This window comes from Schistocerca gregaria, chromosome 8, assembly GCF_023897955.1.
Source record: "Schistocerca gregaria isolate iqSchGreg1 chromosome 8, iqSchGreg1.2, whole genome shotgun sequence".
Classification (NCBI taxonomy): domain Eukaryota; kingdom Metazoa; phylum Arthropoda; class Insecta; order Orthoptera; family Acrididae; genus Schistocerca; species Schistocerca gregaria.
In genome coordinates, this window is record NC_064927.1 from 478,525,563 (window position 1) to 478,541,084 (window position 15,522).

At 41.8% G+C, this 15,522-nt stretch overlaps 1 protein-coding gene across 1 annotated transcript in view; it reads left to right on the top strand.

The window, feature by feature from the left end:
* Positions 1–460: 460 nt before the first annotated feature.
* Positions 461–15,522, top strand: part of LOC126284311 (uncharacterized) — a 50,785-nt gene continuing 35,723 nt past the window's right edge. The window contains exon 1 of the mRNA XM_049983145.1: positions 461–586. The gene's annotated coding sequence lies outside the window, so the exon portion shown is untranslated. The remainder of the gene's footprint in view (positions 587–15,522) is intronic.

Sequence of the window (15,522 nt, forward strand, 5' to 3'; positions counted from 1 at the left end):
GGGCTCACATTTTGAACATAATTTAATTATCATTTCATTCCTAGCAAAACAACATGGTCACCTACAGTAACTGTTCTTTCGGGAACAGATACTACCGTCACATATATTGTCTAAACGTCAGTTTTATCCGTCAAGTGACAGTTATTTTATAATAAAAAACAGCTACGTACAAAAAAAATATTTGAACTGTCTCTGCCCGCGGAAGCACGCACACTTGAAAGATACCCGTATAAACAAACTTATCATTTTGTCCTATATCAGTATACATTCACGTGAGGTAAACTACCATTCATAAGTTCTCTCATTTAGTATACAGTACCCTCCGCTTCCTGCTCGTATCTCGCCGGATACGGCATACGCATCCTCGCCGACCTGGAGTGTCTCCATTCCGGGAACCAGCCACCGCACCGCCTACTCAGGAGCGTATCGCGGCGGCTCCATAATCTCTGATAAGGGCTCCACTTATCATCCAGGCACGCCGCGGAGCTACTCTCAAATGCGACCTGCAAGCGGCCACCTAACGTAGCTACACACCTGTAACACACCCACATTTGCTGCTGCGACGACACACACCGAGTAATAACAGGTAAGGACCGAATTGTTTCTTAGTGAATGTACAATGATCTATCTTCATTTGGGGTCACTCTGGTTACTAAACGCTATCGTTTTATACGTGACATTTATTGGCAGATTGCGAATATGAACTACCGTCAGCTGTACAATGGAATGACGACACTGTGAAAATTTGTGCTGGGCCGGGGGTCGAACCTGGATTTCCCGCTTATCGCGAGCGGTCGCTTCATTATTTGGCTATCCGAGCACGACACACGGCCACACCCACACGTCCTTGTGCCGTCAGCCGTGTGTCTACAACCCGTACTCGTACATCAATCACGTATATTCTCGTACATAGCAGACATTTTACTTGAAAGTCACTTGGGCGGCCTCGGCGGTTAAATGTGATACTGCACTGCCTGTGTTGTTCCGAATTACAATGATGACAAATGGAAATTTGTGTATGGCCGTGAGTCGTGCTTGGATACCAAAAATGTAAGGCGACTGCTCCCAATAAGTGAGATACCCCGGTTCGAGCCCGGGTCCGGCACAAATTTTCATTGTCCTCATTCCATTATACTGCTCACAAGTGTGAATACATTTCAAGAGGTTTCATAACGCCTGCAGTCGCCGCAGTGCCTTTCGTTCGAACATCCCAGCATGTCAGAAGAAACTTTGCATCGTAATTCGGAAAATAACGGGCTCTGCAATAACATGTTTCGTTTTAATCGTTGTTGGGTGTGGAGCCTGCATGTGTGCGACACATTCTAGTATAGTTTATGTATGGTAACTGCTTTCAGGCATCCGAAGCCTCGCAAAAATGCTTCAGCTGCGGTAAAAAATTGCTCTTTGTCATTCTGTATCAAAAGATTTATTAAATCGACCCATCAGCCTGTTTTTGTTACACAAGCGGAATACCCATGTGAATAGAGCACGGTTTATGATTATGGTTAAACACATTAACATGAACTTAAATGTATCGGCTGGAGCACATTCATTGACGATGAATAAATGGAGCCACGTTTAAGAATAAGAATAATCGTTCGCCCCCGGAAGCTTTTGTTCAAATGGCTCTGATCATTATGGGACTTAACATCTGAGGTCATCGGTCCCCTAGACTTAGAACTACTTAAAACTAAAGACATCAAACAGATCCATGCCCGAGGCAGGATTCGAACCTATGACATGTCCGAAGGAACAGGCACTGCTGCGACTACAGCCGTTATGAAACACGTAAAATGTATCTGCAGTTCCAAAGATGGACTACCATCGTCAGCATAATGGAATGACGACAATGAAAATTGGTGCCGGACCGGGACTCGAAATCGGATTTCCCACTTACTGCGTGAGTCATGTTACCATTAGGCTATCCGAGCACTCTTCATTACCAGACCCCTTTATATATGTCCAAAGCAACATTACTTAGGACTTCTGAATAACGCAGGCACTGAAATATTGTGTTTATCTGCCGACACGGGACAAGCGACTTCCGAACGGGAAAATAGATAATAGATAGACGAGTACAGTTTGTACTTATGGAAGTGTGCTCGGATAGCCTAATGATAAGGCGGCACGGTAGCTCAGCGTGTTCGGTCAGAGGGTTATCTGCCCTCTGCAATAAAAAAAACTGAGTTAACCGATCAACAACGAACTGAAACGAATGTCTTACGACGTCCACCACGAGCAGATGGAACGAACAAAACTGAACAAAATGAGATTTAAAAAAATGGTAAGGTGACTGCTCACGATCAGTGAAAAATCCGGGTTCGATTCCCGGTTCGGCACAAATTTTTATTGCTGTCAGTCCATTATCCAGCTGATGGTTTTGCATATTCGTAAATATGGAACCATTTCTGCACCATCGACAGCATTTCAGTGTGTTCTTTTAAGCGGGTACTGAAAATCTGTCCGCTGAGCTGACACGTATGTTGTTGCGAAGAGAAGGTAGATATCACGTATGGTAGGAATGTTCAAGCTGAAAACGAAAGTTTTTACACGAGACATGGGCTAAACAGTAAACAATGCAAACTCTTATCATCAGACAGAAAATTAAGAATGGTCAGTCTCCTCATTACTTTTATTTAATTATATCTTTTAAGAATATATGCTTTACATCTGCATCTACATCGATACTCTGCAAATCACATTTAAGTGCCTGGCAGAGTGTTCATCGAACCACCTCCACAATTCTCTATTATTCCAATCTCGTATAGCGCGCGGAAAGAATGAACACCTATATCTCTCCGTACGAACTCTGATTTCCATTATTTTATCGTGGTGATCGTTCCGCCCTATGTAGGTCGGTGTCAACAAAATATTTTTGCATTCGGGGGAGAAGGTTGTTGATTGGAATTTCGTGAGAAGATTCCGTCGCAACGAAAAACGCCTTTCTTTTTCCAGCCCAAATCCTGTATCATTTCTGTGACACTCTCCCCCATATTACGCGATAATACAAAACGTGCTGCCTTTCTTTGAACTTATTCGATGTACTCCGTCAGTCCCACCTCGTAAGGATCCCACACCGCACTGCACTATTCTAAAAGAGGACGGACAAGCATGATGTAGGCAGTCTACTTAGTTGGTCTGTTACATTTTCTAAGTGTCCTGCCAATAAAACGCAGCCTTTGGTTAGCATTCCCCACAACATTTTCTATGTGTTCTTTCCAATTTAAGTTGTTTGTAATTGTAATACCTAGATATTTAGTTGAATTTACGTCTTTTAGGCTAGACTGATTTATATTGTAACCGAAGTTTAACGAGTTCCTTATAGTACTCATGTCGATGACCTCACACTTTTTGTTATTTAAGGTCAACTGCCACTTTTCGCACCATTAATATATTTTTCTCTAAATTGTTTTGCAGTTTGTTTTGATCTTCTGATGACTTTATTAGCCGATAAACGACAGCATCATCTACAAACAACAGGTGCTCAGATTGTCTCCCAAATCGTTTGTAGATAAGGAACAGCAAAGGGCCTAAAATACTACCTTTGGGAACGCCTGAAATCGCTTTTGTTTTACTCAATGACTTTTCGTTAATTACTACGAACTGTGACCTCTCTGAGAGGCAATCGCAAATCCAGTCCATAACTGAGACGATATTCCATAAGCACGCAATTTTACTACGAGCCGCTTGTGTGGTACAGTGTCAAAAGCCTTCCGGAAATCCAGGAATACGGAATCAATCTGAAATCCCTTGTCAGTAGCACTCAGTACGTTATGTGAATAAAGGGCTAGTTGTGTTTCACAGGAACGATGTTTCCTAAACCCACGTTGAGTGTGTGTCAATAGACCGTTTCCTTCGAGGCAATTCATAATGTTCGAACACAATATATGTTCTAAAATCCTGGTGGCCGAGCGTTTCTAGGAGCTACAGACTGGAACCGCGCGACCGATACGATTGCAGGTTCGGATCCTGCCTCGGGCATAGATGTCTGTGATATCCTTAGGTTAGTTAGGTTTAAGTAGTTATAAGTTCTAGGGGACTTAAAGTTAAGTCCCATAGTGCTCAGAGCGATTTTTGAACTAATAGGTGATTTTTTTGGCTAGCTTTCGCTTGCAGAATAGTGCTCAGAGCCATTTGAACCATTTTTCTAAAATCCTGCTGCATATCTACGTTAACGACATGGGCCTGTAATTTAGTGGATTACTTCTACTATCTTTCTGGAATATTGGTCTGACCTGTGCAACTTTCCAGTCTTTGGGTACGGATCTTTCGTTGAGCGAATGGTTGTAGATGATTGTTAAGTGTGGAGCTAATGCATCAGCATACTCCGAAAGGAACCTAATTGGTATACAGTCTGGACCAGAATACTTGCTTTTATTAAGTGATTTGAGTTGCTTCACTACTCCGAGGATATTAATTCTACGTTAGTCATGTTGGCAGCTGTTCTCAATTCGAATTCTGGAATATTTACTTCGTTGTGAAGGCGTTTCGGAAGGCTGTGTTTAGTAAATCTGCTTTGGCAGCACTCTCTTCGATAGTATCTCCACTTTTATCGCGCACAGAAGGCATTGATTGTTTCTTGCCGCTAACATACTTCACATACGACCGGAATCCTTTTGGATTTTCTGCCAGGTTTCGAGAAAATCTTTCGTTGTGGAAACTGTTATAGGACTCTCGCATTGAACTCGATGCTAAGTTTCGAGCTTCTGTAGACGATCGCCAATTTTGGGGATGTTGCGTCTGTTTAAATTTGGCATGTTTATTTCGTTGTTTCTGCGAAAGTGTTCTAACCCGTTTTGTGTACCAAGGAGGATCAGCTCCGTCCGTTTGTTAGTTCATTTCGTATAAACCTCCCAATTGCTGCCGATACTATTTCTTTGAATTTAAGCCACTTTAGATTTAAGCCACTAGATTTAAGCGGAAAGTATTTGGAAATTACTAAACAATGTCGTAAATAGTAAATGACGCCGAGAGGAAGCTATCAGCAACCGCAATAAATTTGTCTTTCGAGAGATAGCAATGCTCTGAGAAAGCTGATAAGTGGAAGCTGATGGCACCCAAATCTAAAGATCAAAGGCCATTAATGTAGCAACGAGAATTCCTTGGAAAATAAACACTTTCATTCTAACAGTAAACGCAAGTTCTGGTAGTCGGTGAGTCTGGGTGTAAATGCGTCGCATGACACGAGTAGGTGAATGAACTTCAGAAAGGTCATATTTAGGATTGACGTTCTACGACGTCGTTACCTATCTTGGCACCTGCTGCTCAGTAACGCGAACGTTCCGTCTAATCAGTTGATCAGTGATGGCACGTGATGTGTCGCATGCGCTCCCACGATACTGATGACGATAGCTTCCCGTGTACTGCTGACCTTATCTCGCAGTACTGTACGTTATCTGCCGCTGCAGAGCCAACGGATGTAGATAAACGTGCCTCGGGCATCAGAATCGGTGATTTACGAACAGTACGTTCTCTGCTAATATCCACTAACGTAATACAAGTATCGCCGGCCGGGGTGGCTGAGCGGTTCTAGGCGCTACAGTCTGGAACCGCACGACCGCTACGGTCACAGGATCGAATCCTGCCTCGGACATGGATGTGTGTGATGTCCTTAGGTTAGTTAGGTTTAAGTAGTTCTAATTTGTAGGGGACTGATGACCTCAGAAGTTAAGTCCCACAGTGCCCAGAGCCATTTGACCCATTTAACACAAGTATCAGTGACAACATTATGAATATGGACAGGAACAACAGCTGTCTTACAGACGAATAAGATGGTAGAAAAGGAGGCGGACGGTATTCGTTATCAGCAAAGAAGCAACAACAACGAAGTGGCTCGATAGGGCGATCTCAGTCGACTGTGGGTGACTTGATTGTGAAGTAGAAAACCGAAGGAACAGTCACAGCTAAAGCAAAACCAATCACACTTCGCCTTCTGATGGACAGGGACCGTCAAGCATTGTGGCGAGAGACTGAACAATCGCATTGAATCAGCGGGAGGAATGAGTCGTGAGTCACAAAGTTCCCTCAGCAGTCCAGCTACCACAATGTCTGTGCGTAGGGAGTTAACAATGTGAGGGTACAACGGTCTGTCAGCTCCTCATGATCCACACGTCGATGTGGTCCATTCTAAGCGACGGCTAAAGTCATGTGAGGGCAGACGTCACTAAGCAGTGGATGAGTGGAAATGAGCGATTTGGATTGATGAGTTTCGATTCAATCTGCAGCAATCCGATCGAACGGTTCGGTTCAATGAATACCTGAAGAACGTTGCAAGCCGTAATGTCTGTCCCCATCTATGAAATACAGAGAAGGTGGTGTTTTGTGTTTTTCGCGATACCACCCCCCCCCCCCCCCCCTTGCGCTTCAGAAATAACTGAATTCGAGAGGATGTGAACAGAGTTTATAACACTGTGTACTTCTTACAGTGGTGGAACAGGTCGGAGACGATAAGTCTTGGTCTCACCATGAAAGTGCACCTTGCAGTAAAGCAGCATCTGTGAATCGGTGGTTTGTGGATAAGAACATTCCTGAAATGGACTCGTCTGCACAGAGTCCCGACCTGAACCTGCGGAACACCTTTGACAATTCGCGCTAGACCGGACCGTCTAGCATCACTACCTTGTTTCGTTTGTCCTCTTGAGGAAGAATCGTCTGTCATTTTTCCAGCGTTCCCAGTTGAGTTCAAGCTGTTATAGAGACGAAGGATGGACACACAGCACATTTATGTCCACTAGAAGGTGTCCTAATACTTTTTTTACAGTATAAGCCACAATAAAATTTGTTTGGAAAATTGTTTGCAAATGTTCTTCAAATGCTCCCATAATTTCATTTATAATTGGTATGTTTCCTTTTCGATGATTTGGTTATATGTTTTTTTAGCCTTATAGAAATTTATTTTCTGGCCTGCTTTCAACTTTAACTGTTAACCTTTTCCGTTTACTTGCGTCCACAAGTCTGTCCTATTTTACAAAGGACTTTTATAAGTATTTACTCACCACGATCGCAATTGCTATCAGCAGAAAATTATTTTTGTGAAAAGTTTTGAGAACAAAATGCACTATCAAAGGTGAAATAGTCTTCAAGTCATTTTTATTGTTACAGCTTTTACTTTAGAATGTCAAAATAGATCAAAATCGGTCCGGCCTGGGGTGGCCGAGTGGTTCTAGGCGCTACAGTCTGGAACCGCGAGACCGATACGGTCGCAGGTTCCTCGGGCATGGATGTGTGTGATGTTCTTACGTTAGATAGGTTCAATTAGTTCTAAGTTCTAGGGGACTGATGACCTTTAGAAGTTGACTCCCATAGTGCCATTTTTTTGGTCGAAATCGCATTCGTTGTGAATAAATACATTTAATAACAGTCCAGACGGAAAAGCTGCCATTTATACACAAAAATTCCTTTATTAAGTTCTTTCCTACTACGAGCACAATGTCTTCAGCAAAACTAAGGTGAGCTTACCATACCCGGCTTACGCCTTACGACCATGGGAAACTTCCCTAAATCCCTTGCTCCAGCATGAGATGCGTTCCTTCAACACTATTCCTCCATACTTTAATGTCTTCAGACCTGAATATTTACTCTGTGGATACTGAGTGCAGTTTTGGCGATAAGGAACCTTTTTCTTGCTCCTCTCAATGATTAATTTTTGAATATCCTCAATAAACGGTGTGGAAGTTGTAGTACTGGCTTATAATAGCTCACCGCACAAAAGTCACAACCATAAAAAAAACACACTGGTCGCTTAAGAGCGCTGCGGATTTTGTAGAATGGGTAGCATACTCCAACGATGGAGGTCGTGGTACTGAGACGTTGTGCAAGTGGCATTCGGTTCTATGGAATAGACACAGCAAGACGGATCGATGTGGAGACAAGTCACAATAGGAGCAACTATCGTGTTTGAACGTGTCCATCACCATATGTATGGTACTAAACAAATACAAATCATTGTTTAACATTGTTACCAAAATTCTCGAAAAGTACTTGACCGATTTGCTTCAGATTTTTACACGATACTCCAATAAAAATACGGACGGACATAGGTTATATATTTTATTAAATAACAGTGATGCCTAATTTCAAGGCATTGAGTGCATCGAAGGCCCAATAAGGTTTTTGAAGCTGAGTGTCTGAAATGTATGTGGAGGTTTAGTTCAGACCAGAGGTGGTTCCGCGACGTTTTTCGTATCATGAATTTGGCTCATCCATCAGGTTACCGTGAACACTAATCAAGTACTTGCTTCAGTATTCACAGTGGCGAAATGCTGCCCTTAAAAGATGCCAGTTTTTCCTATCATACACTCTGTAAGTAGGCTGTTTAGGTTTTTGTGTTGGTAACGTCACCTAGCACTCTGTATTAAAATCTCTGGCTGTGCTGTGAGCAGTCTGTGGCTGGTGGGCATTGTTGGATTATTCGCCATTGTAGTGTTGGGCAGTTGGATGTGAACAGCGCGTAGCGCTGCGCAGTTGGAGGTGAGCCGCCAGCAGTGGTGGATGTGGGGAGTGAGATGGAGGAGTTTTGAGAGCGGATGATCTGGACGTGTATCCATCAAAGAGAGTGTCTTTGTAAGACTGGATGTCATGAACTTATATAATGACTTTTGAACACTATTAAGGTAAATACATTGCTTGTTCTCTATCAACATCTTTCATTTGCTAACTATTCCTATCAGTAGTTAGTGCTTTCAGTAGTTAGAATCTTTTATTTAGTTGGCAGTATTGGCGCTTGCTGTATTGCAGTAGTTGGACTAATGATTTTTGTGAGGTAAGTGGTTCATGAAAGGTATAAGCTACTATTAGTCAGGGGTCATTCTTTTTAGGGATTATTGAAAGTCAGACTGCGTTGCGCGAAAAATATTGTGTGTCAGTTTAGCTATGATCAGAATACGTAAAGAGAGAAATATCTGAGTACGTTCAGTTTTGCTCAGCTGTTTGAAAATCAAATAACTTAAGAGGTTTATCAGCACAGTAATTCATTAATTTTTCTAACAGAATGTTTCAACTCTAAGACAAGAAAAAAACGATGCACCACCAACAAATTATCCATACGTGACGGAAATAGGTAGATGTGACGCACATGTAGAGACAATGAAATGATCTCAGAAAAAAGGGTACGATTTATTCAAGAAAAAGAGCTTCACAAGTCAATAACGAGCTGGTCTATCTCTGCCCCTTGTGCAAGCAGTTATTCGGTTTGACATTGTTGTAAGATATCCTTCTGAGGGATATCGTGCCAGTTTCTGTCCAACCGCGGCATTAGATTGTCAAAAGCTCGAGCTAGTTGGATGGCCTTGCCGAGCTCAGTCCGAAGCGGACTCATCAGCTTGGGGTTATCAGGTTCAGTAAGCAGTGCAATGGAATATCTGAGACCAGTCTTTAGAAATAACCTAAATAAAATAGAGCTAACACACGTCCCCCAAAGAAGCAGCATCTATCGCAGAATCCTTAAAAATCAAAGTATTCTTGTGCTTAGATAACATATCAGCGAATTTAATCAAAGAGTGCTCAAGTGAGTTCAGTTCTATTTTAAGTCATTTGTGTAATCAATCTCTTATCAGTGGAACATTTCCAGACTGGAAAAAATATGCTGAAGTTACGCCTCTTTACAAGAAAGGAGGGTAAAGAGTTTCCATCAAACTATCGACCAATTTCAGTTTTGCCTGCTTTTTCAAAAATATTTAAGAAGATTACGTTCATGGGTCTTCTTAAGCATCTGCCTGCAAATAATATATCATCCAAGTTACAGTTTTGGGTTTATTAAGGGTTTCGATCTATAGAAGTCTATTTATAAATACAGTGAAAATTTACTTAACACATTAGATAAGAAATTAGCGGCTACTGGCATTTTCTGTGTCCTATCGAAAGGCTTTGTGTGAATCACAGCGTCCTCCTAAGTCACTTATAATATTTTGGTGTCACTAGCAGTGCCAAGAAATGATTGGAGTCTTACCTAACAGGAAGGAAAGGACTCGTTGCGAAATACATGTAGAGTAACCAATTGATTTTCATCTGAATGGGGATTAATTACATGTGACGTTCCTCTAGGTTCCTTGTTCGGTCCGTTGCTTTTTCTTGTGTACATTAATGACCTCTCGTCTGTTCTCAAATGCTAACTTTGCTTTATTTGCAGATGGTAAAATCATTGCAATAAATAGTACAAGTATACATTTAGAAATGGCTGGTAATCAAATTTTCACTGATATTGCAAAAGGTTATAGCTAATTCACTGTCATTAAACAATGAAAAGACCCAGTTCAGAACCTGTGAGAGATTCCCTTCCAGCGTGTGTACAGCATATGAAGATATGCAGATCAAAGTCGTTGACAGTGTTAAATTCCTGGGGTAATAAGTTCATTTGGGTAGGGCACACCACTGAATTACTGAAGCGCCTAAATAAGTCTGTATTTGCAATGCGAATAACGACAGATGTACGACATATATTCGTTTACCTTCATTCTGTGATGTCATAAGGTATCATATTCTGTGGTAGCTCATCAAACCGAGCAAAAGTGTTTAGAGTGCCAAAACGCGTAATAGGACTCATTTGTGGTGTGCATTTAAAAACATTATATAGAAACCTGTTCAAGGAACTTGGTATTTTAATCACTGCTGCTCAGTATATTTATTCCTTAGCGAAATTTGTTGCAAATAATACGTCTATTTCTAGCCAATAGCTCAACACACAGTAACAGTACTAGGAATAAGAAAAATCCACATGAAGATCTAAAATCACTTACCTTGGTCCAAAAATGGTCGAATACTCAGGAACACACATTTTCAATAAATTGCCAGCAACCATTAAAAGGCTGGTTTCACGTAAAGCACAGTTCAAACAGAGTTTGAAAGAGTTATTGATAATCAGCTCCTACCTTATAGCTGAATCCCTTAACAGGGACTATTAGACCAACTTAAGTAAAAACCTCTGTTAGATTTGATGACACTTGGTCAAAACAGCCAAGATTAGGTATGTTGTGTATGATAAATTTATTAAATGCGCGTCACAATGTTTCATTCTGACAATGTATTAATTCTGTTAAAAGCAGCATTTACAGTGTATTGTGATGCAGCCACGAATTTTTACAATCTCCTGACAAATTACCAGGTAGGTGAGTATGATGTTCAGATGTTCTATGTTTTTTGTGTTGTACTTTCTGACATGTTTCACGCCCGCGAGAATCGTCTCATTTTTGGGTTTATGGAACGAAAACTGAATCTAATCTAATCTTAATCGAATCTAATCACTGAAGAAAATTCTACTCCAGTCAACGACATAGCAGGCCCTACGTGCCCGATACCGCTGCAGACGGGCTTGTTCGTGTGCGGAGGCCAGTGGCAGCCGGCGCAACGGGTGCCTTGAACTCTTTTTCTGCGAGCCGCCTCTTTACGGTCATTGTCGTCAACCAGCTGCACGTCAGATCGACGATAGTGATGAATCTGGGCTTCTGAGTGCCTCCTTAACGATTGCTCGTCCGTCACGTTCTGTCTTCTCTCTAAGTCGACTGCCCTCCTCTTGATGCTGTGTTCAGCCAAGGTTCACTCGTCCCTGCCAATGTCCCCGAATAGTGGCATTGTTCTTGCTCAAATGTCGAGCGATTCCTCGATTAGCCCAGCCGCCACCTTTGAACCGAACTACACGTCCACTCTCAAATGCTAACATCTGCCTATAATGTTCACACACCCTTCTGGAACGCACAGTTACCGTTCAGCTGAATACACGGAATGAAACTCGCAAAGAATTTATGCCATGGTATTGACATGTCCCCTGTTCACTATACTTGCCATTTTCCGTCGATATCTCTGTCAATATCAGATTGCGATCAGTTTGGATAACTCGTATGCGATGCGTCGATCTTTATGCTGTCTATCGTCTTCTTACTGTCTGATTGTGAATTTAGTTTTTTTCAGAACACGGGATACATCTTTCGCCATACACCATGGGCTTTATGACGCCACTGCACTTCTCATCATGAGCAATCAGTACCCCTCTATTTGCAAGTTCCACTGAGTACAGTGTCGCCCGACATCGTTACGAGAATTTAATGGAATTTCGCCAAATGATTTATCTTTAATTCGCAGCAGAACCTGACTTAGCCACTTAAGCAGAAATAATGAGGCAATTATTTTCATTAATCATTTAAAAAGACATTTCGCAAGAAGGACAGCTATTGTTAATAATCATAGGAGGTGGAAGGGAGTGGTGGCATACGCCTGGGGGAAAAGACAAATGAACTATAATCTACATCTACATCTACATCCATACTCCGCAAGCCACCTGACGGTATGTGGCGGAGGGTACCTTGAGTACCTCTATCGGTTCTCCCTTGTATTCCAGTCTTGGATTGTTCGTGGAAAGAAGGATCGTCGATATGCCTCTGTGTGGGCTCTAATCTCTGATTTTATCCTCATGGTCTCTTCGCGACATATACGTAGGAGGGAGCAATATACTGCTTGACTCCTCGGTGAAGATATGTTCTCGAAACTTCGACAAAAGCCCGTACGAAGCTATTGAGCGTCTCTCTTGCAGAGTCTTCCACTGGAGTTTATCTATCATCTCCGTAACTCTATCGCGATTACTAAATCCGTGAAAGGGTTCTTTTATTATCAGGGAGTTGTTCTCTCCTCGATTTTAGTAATCCCTTAACAAATTTTAGTCATCTTAACTATACGGGTCCGTATGGGGAATAATGGTTCTAAACAGATAGTCTCCACATATAACTTGATAAATGAAGAACCATAACAACTATAAATTGATTTGTCTGGACATGATTATCTCATTATGTCGAATATAAAATTATATTTAATATAAAATTATTCCACATAATCTTATAATACAGTCTCAGACCTCAAACAACATCCGTATAACATGGATAAATTTAAATATAATTCTCTCAGCAAAGGATCGCACTAAAACTCAGACGATCGTTACAGGTGGGAAAGAAAGTCACTGGAGAATAAGTTCACCATATATAAAAACTAAAGAAAACGTTGAAAATACTACGAATAGCAAGTGTTACCGTCAATCCTGGCATGTGACTTAATTCTCCTCAAGAAATTCTGTATACCACAATAGAATCACCCTTACATGGGTGGATAGTGACGTCATGTCGTCCTTACAAGAACCAAGTTAGACTCGAAGAAACTGACACACAAAGAATCCAGCCACGTGATTTCCTTAATAACTGAATCTAATTACTGCAGTGATTACCTACATTATGAGACGAAACGAGTAACTAGAATCCCAACCAAAATTTTTTTATGCTAAGTAGGTAACATGGCTTACCCCTCACCCCGTCAGCCACCAACCAAATAACACAGAACATTTCTAAAACTTCTCTGACCCTGTGGTCTAGTGCAACATCCCTGAGTGGAGGACGAAGACAACTAGTCATCTAGGAAAATAATCGGCATACCAGGCACTTTGTCCAATCTCGCAGATGCGGAAAGACCCAGCGCATGTTGCTAAAGGCTCCCACGGGTTTAATGTACAACATATAAACAAGAATCAGATGGAAATATCGACAACTTGCAGCTTGATCTGTCTGACCAATCGGAAGATATACTTTTTTAAGGATCCGAACAAACTGTTGTTCTGACCCGGTCACGTCACGAGCGAACTTTGAAAACTAAATGCCACGAACGTTTCTAAGCCTTTACAACGATAAACAGGAAACGTATTCTGATTACACAATCGCATACACACTTTCAGTCATAGACACATTCATACACCACACAGCTATCCATGGTTAGGATTATAGATAATGGATAATACAGAATGCTGATACAAAATAAGAAGGAAATGAAATCAATGAGCTTGATTCCGTACGAAATCCTTCTCCCAGGCACTATTATGTTAAGCAGGTGGCAGAAAAGCAATGTGGTGAACTAAATTAAGACAGATTAATCGTTACAAGTAATATTTTCATGAAATGTGGCTAAGAGCCCCCCTTTTCACCCTCTCTTCTAAATATTTGAGACGGGTATGCTGTCTCTGGTTTCCATGTTTCTGTCAACGGTTCGACGAGCACGAAGAACCTCTGTCGTACCTCTCCTGGCCCGCTAGATCAATAGAGGTTAGTCCTACAGTACATTTTTGCGGCTGTTTGGAATGGTGGTTTAAAGTAGCATTAAACGCCCAACAACTTGTACTTCCACTCCATCTAATTATGAATTGATGAAGCTTAATAAACTTGTCAGCTCTCTTCCTCACGGAATTTAGGCCATTGGGCGATAAGTTGTCCTTAAAGGGTATTAGTGTCATATATCGTGTTGGCGACTAATTCCTGATTGGTGAGCTGTAGTAATCAATGTACTACCAACGGATGAATCAGCCCCTTGCTTCACAAATGTTATTACAGATTCCCTGAAAGCAGAACAGGGAAGAGATATTAGTGGCTCCAGAAGGACCCTCCGCCACACACTGCCAGATCACGTGCAGAGTAATGATATAGATATAGATAAAAACGAGCAATTTGTGAAATAGTGATAATTTGCACCCATTTCTCGGCGCTTTTATTTCGTACACGGTCAGAAAATGGCCTGTTATACATCTAAAAACAATTTGTTCTTTCGTCACATTACTAGACGACGTTTACCGGAAATAATTCTAGTGAACATCTTGTACATTACGGAGGGAAGGCAGATTCGTATGTTTCTTTTGTCTTGTCTGTCTCTTCTTGTGAAGCAGAACAGTTACGGCATTGCTTCGGTCTTGTGGAACAGCCTTCTTCCTCATATTTTCAGCAAATTCGTTTTATATTACTTTTTCTCCACCTTCATGTACACTACTGGTGATTAAAATTGCACCACCAAGAAGAAATGCAGATGATAAACGGGTATTCATTGGACAAATATATTATACTAGAACTGACATGTGATTACATTTCCACGCAATTTGGGTGCATAGATCCTAAGAAATCAGTACCCAGAACAACCACCTCTGGCCGTAATAACGGCCTTGATACGCCTGGGCATTGAGTCAAACACAGCTTGGATGGCGTGTACAGGTACAGCTCCCCATGCAGCTCCAACACGATACCATAGTTCATCAAGAGTAGTGACTGGCGTATTGTGACGAGCCAGTTGCTCGGCCACCAGTGACCAGACGTTTCAATTGGCAAGACATCTGGAGAATGTGCTGGCCAGGACAACAATCGAACATTTTCTGTATCCAGAAAGGCCCCTACAGGACCTGCATCATGCTGTCGTGCATTATCCTGCTGAAATGTAGGGTTCTTCAGGGATCAAATGAAGGGTAGAGCCACGGGTCGTAACACATCAGAAATGTAAGGTCCGCTGTTCAGAATGGCGTCAATGCGAACAAGAGGTGACCGAAACGTGTAACCAATGGCACCCAAGACCATCACGCCGGGTGATATCGCCATTATGGCGATGACGAATACACGCTTGCAATGTGCGTTCACCACGATGACGCCAAACACGGATGCGACCATCATGATGCTGTAAACAGAACCTGGATTCATCTGAAAATATGACGTTTTGCCATTCGTGCACCCAGGTTAGTCGTTG